Source organism: Ranitomeya variabilis, chromosome 6, assembly GCF_051348905.1.
Source record: "Ranitomeya variabilis isolate aRanVar5 chromosome 6, aRanVar5.hap1, whole genome shotgun sequence".
Taxonomy (NCBI): domain Eukaryota; kingdom Metazoa; phylum Chordata; class Amphibia; order Anura; family Dendrobatidae; genus Ranitomeya; species Ranitomeya variabilis.
This window is the reverse complement of record NC_135237.1, coordinates 505,723,758-505,730,700: the sequence shown is the minus strand read 5'-3', so window position 1 is coordinate 505,730,700 and position 6,943 is coordinate 505,723,758.

Genomic DNA, 6,943 nt, shown 5'->3' with positions numbered 1-6,943 from the left:
AGAGGAAGATGAGAGACACCAGACCCTACAATGCAGATGAGCTGAAGGCTGCTATCAAAGCAACCTGGGCTTCCATAACCCCTCAGCAGTGCCACAGGCTGATCGCCTCCATGCCACACTGCATTGATGCAGTAATTGATGCAAAAGGAGCCCCGACCAAGTATGGAGTGCATTTGCTGAATATACATTTCAGTAGGCCAACATTTCGGACTTAAAAATCATTTTTCAGGCTGGTGTTATACAGTATCCTAATTTACTGAGATAATGACTTTTGGGTTTTCTTTGGCTGTAAGCCATAATCATCAACATTAACAGAAATAAACACTTGAAATAGATCACTCTGTTTGTAATGACTATATAATATATGAATTTTACTTTTTGTATTGAAGAACAGACATAAATTAACTTTTTGATAATATTCTAATTTTGTGAGAATCACCACCTGTGTGTGTATATATATATAATTTATTTACGCACCGTATTTCACAGCAGTGTTGTTTTATAGCTATGCTTGTGTTCGCAGCACATTATTCACTTGGATTACGCTTTCTGAACATGTGAATGCTGCGTCAGCAAATCACGACTTTTATGAAAGTTCCAGATTTCTAATATGTTGCGATGAGCAATGAGACAGATTTGTTTTCCTAACAAAAACAGGATAAGTTGGTGCATGACCAAGCATAAAAGAGATGAGCTCGACCATTATTTAATGTCATTAAGTCCATTATCAAGCTGCAGAACCTGTCACATTAAGTATCCAGTGTGTATGTAAAATGTGAAAGTGGTTTACGGGGGAGGACGCCCAGTGACATTCCTGTGTATCCTTCACAATCATTTTGTCACAGGAGACAAATTATGAAAGACAGGAACAAACCACTCCTTACATTAGCATATATTATAAGATTAACAGATTCTTGTTGTCCACGTTCCATCCAAAATATATTAAAGGGACCGGAGCAGAAAAATTAATGTATATAAAATAAAATGATTATATACGGTATATTCATTTGTGTAATGCATGGAGAAAGAGCTGTAAAGGGTTTGCAAAGGGTCATCCAGAATCTGAAATGGTCCGTTTTTCTACTGCAAAAATAGCGCCTTTTTGTACACAGGGTTTGCTTGGTACTGCAGGTCAACCCCATTTGCCATCAATTTTGCAGCAGCTCTGCAAAATCCGAAAAATCTTTAGGCTATGTGCACACGTTGCGGATTTCCTGCGTGGAAACGCTGATGATCCGCAAGTGATTTACAATACAATGTAAATCAATGGGGAAAGAAAAATGCTAATGGTGCAGAAAATTCTGCACTGAAAATGCAGCAGATTCAAAAAAGGACCATGTCAATTCTTTTTGAGGATCTGCAGCGTTTCTGCACCCTTTGACTTGCATTGATTCTGTCAAATCTGCAGCAAAACCGCAGGATCCGATGTCACTGCTCTATAGCGGAGGAGATCGTCGTGGGACACTCGTTATTAATTGGACTGTGTCGGACAGGGAGTATATGGTTGGTTTATTATTTTTAATCTTTTGCAGGTGATAGAGTATGGTAAGTATGGTGAAATTAAGAATATTAAAATACTTTTTTTCTGGCTGTGTCTTTTTTTTTTTAACTATTTCACTACTCTAGGATTAATAATGGATAGGCGTCTTATTGATGCCTCTCCATTATTAATCGGGCTTAATGTCACCTTACAATACAAAGGTGATATTAACCCCTTATTACCCCATATCCCACCGCTACACGGGAGTGGGAAGAGAGAGGCTAAGTGCCGGAATTGGCGAATATTACAGATGCGCCATTTCTGGGGAGGCTGGGTGCTGGTATTTGTAGCGGGGGAGGGGGGGGGCAATAACCATGGCCCCTCTCTAAGCTATGAATATCAGCCCGCAGCTGTCTGCGTAGCCTTTCTGCCTACAAAATATAGGGGGACCCCACGTCATTTTTTGGGGGGTCCCTCTATTTTAACACCCAGTAAAGGCTATGCAGACAGCTGCGGGCTGATATTCATAGCCTGGGAAGGGGCCATGGGTATTACCCCATTCACAGGCTACAAATATTGGCCCCCAGCCGTCGGCTTTCCCCCTCAGGCGCAGAAAATTGCGCGGGAGCCCAAGCCATTTTTTTTTCAAAAATAAAACATTGTTCATTAATAAACATCGGCCTTGCTATTATATATCTATGGATATATCTATAGAGATAGATATGGATATATCTATCTATAGATAGCTCTATCTATCATCTATCTATCTAATTCCTTCTGTCTATCTGTCTATCTACCTGTGTGTAATGGAGTGTGGGTTGGACAAATGTAAAAGAGGAGGTTGGACAGAAATGACATCGCAAATCTTTTTTTTGTTCAATAAGAGATCTTTATTAAGCTTTCAAAAACGCATACAAATCCGAATAAAAAAAACACATCAAAACCACAGCAAAAACGCAGCAAATCCGCACCTGAGTTTTCTGCCAAGAGAGGGAAGAATCTGCACAGAAAATTCCACAGGCAAATCTGCAACGTGTGCACATAACCTAAGTCTTTATTGTAAATGATAGCAAGCGAGCAGCTTCTGAGCACTAGATGCTAGCTGAATTAATATGCTACTACCTTTTATCGCTTCACAATTTGCAAACTCTGAAGCAAATAAAAAAAGTGACAAAAGACTTAACATGTGCACAGCAGTGTCATTTTTACATTGCTGTGAATTATGTTCATTTTTAGCGGTGGTTTTGCAGCACTTTTTCAAGTGGATTTCAGGCTGAACTATATGTTATACCCTTAGGTTATGTTCATACAAAGTTTTTCAATGTGATTTTTTTTCTGTTTGCAGATTTCTTGCCAAAAAACATGGAAAAAACTTTCTCTGTATCTGCTTGTAATAAGCTTCCCATTCATTTGAATGAAAATATATGCCTAAAATGCCATGTTGCATTCTTTCCATGTACTTTTTAGTGTGTTAAAAAAAAGTTAATTTTTTTGGTGCATTTTCCTACAGCATATTGATACACCCCATATTATAATTAAAACCACATGAAAACAATGCTGAAATAAGCAGTGTAAAAAAAACACATGTTCTTGCAAAGCCATGCCAAAAGCTATGCTGCGTTTTTAGATGTGAATTTTGCAGCCAGAAAAATCCACGTAAAAAAACAGTTTGAACATACCCTTCGCCTAAAGGCTCATAAAGACATAGAGTGTAAGTCCGCAAGGACGGGGTCCTCTCCCCTCTGTACCAGTCTGTCACTGTAAACTTGTTTACTGTAAATGATATTTATAACCCTGTATGTAACCCCTTTCTCATGCACAGCACCGTGGAACTAATGGTGCTATATAAATAAATAAATAATAATAAAGACGAGCGTATAAATTGGATGCCTGTTATCTAATTTTTGATCAGATAGCATCAAATGCAATGACTTCTTTTAAATGCTGCAAATTTGAAACTATTGTCTAGAAATATAAAAGAAGTCATTGCATTTTTTTCATTATACATACCTCTCTAATCGTTTGAATTGTTAATTGTGTGTTATCATTGAACTTTGACACGGAGTCATCTGACCTGTTGGCGCCCTTTTTTTTTTGTAACCTAGCAAAACTATTTATACCTGTGATGCCTGTATATTCTGTGTGGTATTTCCTGATTAAGGGGGCATGAGACCCCTGAAACGCGTTGAATAAAACCACTGTGAATCAACTATACTCTCCTGAAATTCATCATAGCGGCAGCGCAGAATTTTAACTACAAATCTCCCTTTGAAGACATTTTTTGAAGATAGGGACAACATTTTCCCTTCTCGAATCTCCTGGGACTTCTCTTGCTTTCCAGGAATTTTTCAAAGATTCTGGCTAGTGGTCCTGCAATTTCCTCTTATAACTCTTTCAGTACCAAAGGATTGCGGCTTTAAGTCTCCTCATCTCGGCACGCTTAGCATGTCAGTCTCCGCAAGGAGAAACGATACTTCTTGGATAATAGTACCAAAGGATGTAATTCATCTGGACCAGGAGATTTTAATTATTTTAAATTAGCTAAGTGTTCCTTCACCATCTCTCTGTCGTAATCAGTTGCTACCCTGGCTTATTAGTAAGGATCTGGTAGACGTTGTCCCTTTTCTCCAGAGAGGGGTCAATACCAGAAGGGTGATAAATTTGATTGATGTGTCCAACATAAATAAAACACAAATGCTTATTTTAAGTTTAGACGCAAAGAAGGCATTTGGCCGACTTAACTGGTCTTTCTTGTTTGAAACAATGAAAACATTTGGTATCTTGGGAGCTTTTTTTTTACAGCATTAAAGGCATTGTATAGATTCCCATCAACCTCTATTAAACTGTCCTTTTGTATTTCCCTCTCTTTTCACATCTTGATCGGCACAAGGCAGGGATGCCCATTATCCCCCTTGCTGTATGTTATGTGTATTGAGCCTCTGGCGGCAATGATAAGTCAAAATCATAATATCTCAGGGGTGGAAGACAAGAATAAGGTACCGTTTGTTTTTTTCGGATTATAAGACGCACTTTTTCCCCAAAAATTTTTTGGGGAAAATGGGGTTGCATCTTTTAATGCGAATGTACCTTACCGGTACCGTTCCTGCAGGTCGCAGGCTGGGATGAAGGGGTATCCGGTGGTGCTGCAGGTGTCCGGCGCTGCTACCCAGTGCTCTGTGGGTGTCTCCGATGCCCGACGGTGCTGAAATCTCATCTCCTGAGATCTTGGTGCTAAGATCTCCATTTGCGCATGCGCCGCTCCCCCGGCGGCCACTTTCTCTGAGTCCACCGCACAGGAAATCATGGGACTGCAGGGGCTCCGGACTTTCTCAAAATGTCGGCAGAGCCCCGCCAGCACCGGAGACCACCGCAGTAGCACCGGGCAGCGCCGTCCGGGCACCCGCAGCACCGGAGACACCAGCAGAGCTCCGAGCAGCAGCGCCAGACACCAGCAGCACCGCCGGACACCCCTTTATCCCAGCCTGCAGCTCGCAGCATCATCCCACTCCAGCAGCGACCCTGGGAACTTGCTTCACCGCAGCCACCACCCCCGGTAAGCAATAAGACGCATGGATTATAAGAAGCACCACCATTTTATTAAAAACTATTTTTTTCCTTTTTTTTCTCCTCAAAATTTGGGGTGCGTCTTATAATCCGGAGCGTCTTATAAAGTGAAAAATACGATATTTAAGATTTCATTATTTTTGGATGACAATTTACTGACCCTAACTAAACTCCATATAACACTACCCAATCTCATGGTTACTTTGAAGGAGTATGGGCATCTGCAGGGACAAAATTAAATACTTCTAAAACAGTGGCCCTGCCCTTGAATATTCCCCCTAATGCCCTTGACGATTTAAAGGTGAGCTTTAAATTTAGATGGAAAGCTGAGGCTATTAAATATTTTGGGGTTAAACTGTCTTCTTCTAATAACAATTTATATAATTGTAACTATCAGTCTCTTTTTGGAGAGTTGAGGAGGCTACTAAGTGGGCTTACAATATTTGGACCGAAATAGAATAGATATGGCTGGCTCCGATCCAATCGAACTCTTTTGTGAATAACTAAGCGTATTAAGATACCATTTACTTTGTTGTAGTATAGGAGGGATCTTTGGATCACATGTATAAGGGGTTTTGGGTTGGTCTCCCCAGTTCCCCAATGATATCTTTTATATACCAGCCTTTGATACCAAATAGTATGGAGCCGACAATGGTCCACCATGGATTTCGGCAGGATTATTTAGATATGCAGATTTAGTAGATGGAAACACGTTGGAAGTTCTCTCGTTTGATGCTATAAAATCTAAGTTTGCTATAAGTAATAGAGAATTCTTCCAGTTCATGCAGAATTAAGCACCTTGCGAAGGTTGTATGGCTCATTGACAGCTTCTCAACCAACGGAATTTGAGAGGCTCTGTAAGAAAGGCACGTCAACTAAAGGGTTAATATCAGATATTTAAAGGATCTTGGGTTCTCCTTGGTCAGATTCACCCCTTCAAATATCCTGATATGATTAGATGAGAGTCTCTCCTGGGGAGGACGCGGTCTCCCAAATGCTGGCAGAACATATGGGAAAAAGCGGCCAAATCCTCTATCTGCACCATTATAAGGAAAACCAATATTACATTTTGATGTTTTGGTATCACACTCTCAGAGACTGAACCATCAGCTCCCAAATATTTGCTGGCATTGTTGCTCAGCACCTGGTTCTCAGTTCCACATTTTCTGGTCTTGCCCTGGGCTGGCTGGGTTCTGGGAAAAGATGAAAACCATATTACAAAAAGTTCTTTATGTGGCGGTTGAATTGCATTCTGTGTGAGATAGCACTTACTGCATGTGTTGGGGGACACTCGCTTAGCAACGGGACTCAGTCACACAGGCACGTTTATCTCACAAAAACAGTCCATGCGGTTTATTTTGGCATCATAAACCGGGTCATGCACAGTCCATTACAATTCATGGAACACGATAGGCACCAACAGGTGACATTAAGCTGCAGCTTTAACTTAGATATTTTATATACGGCTTTTAAGGCCGCTCTCACACTTCCGTCTTTTTCCTCCCGTCGAAATCCGTCAATTTTTGAAAAAACAGGATCCTGCAAATTTTTCTGCAGGATCCTGTTTTTTTCCCATAGACTTGTATTAGCGACGGATTGTGACAGATGGCCATCCGTTTCATCCGTCGTGCACTGGATTGGTCGGAAAATAGCAGTCCGTCGTGCGGAGAAAACGTTCAGAGGAACGTTTTTTCTGCACGTCGAAAAATCGCTCAGCGACGGGTCCTGCGCTGTCCGTCGTTAGCTATAATGGAAGCCTATGGGTGCAGGATCCATCGCTGACCGTCAAACACAGGAATCCAGCGACGTATCCCGTTTTTTTCATTCTGAGCATGCCCGGAAAATGCAGGCAGGAACTCCTTCGACGCATCCGTCATAACACTGGATGCGTTGCACATG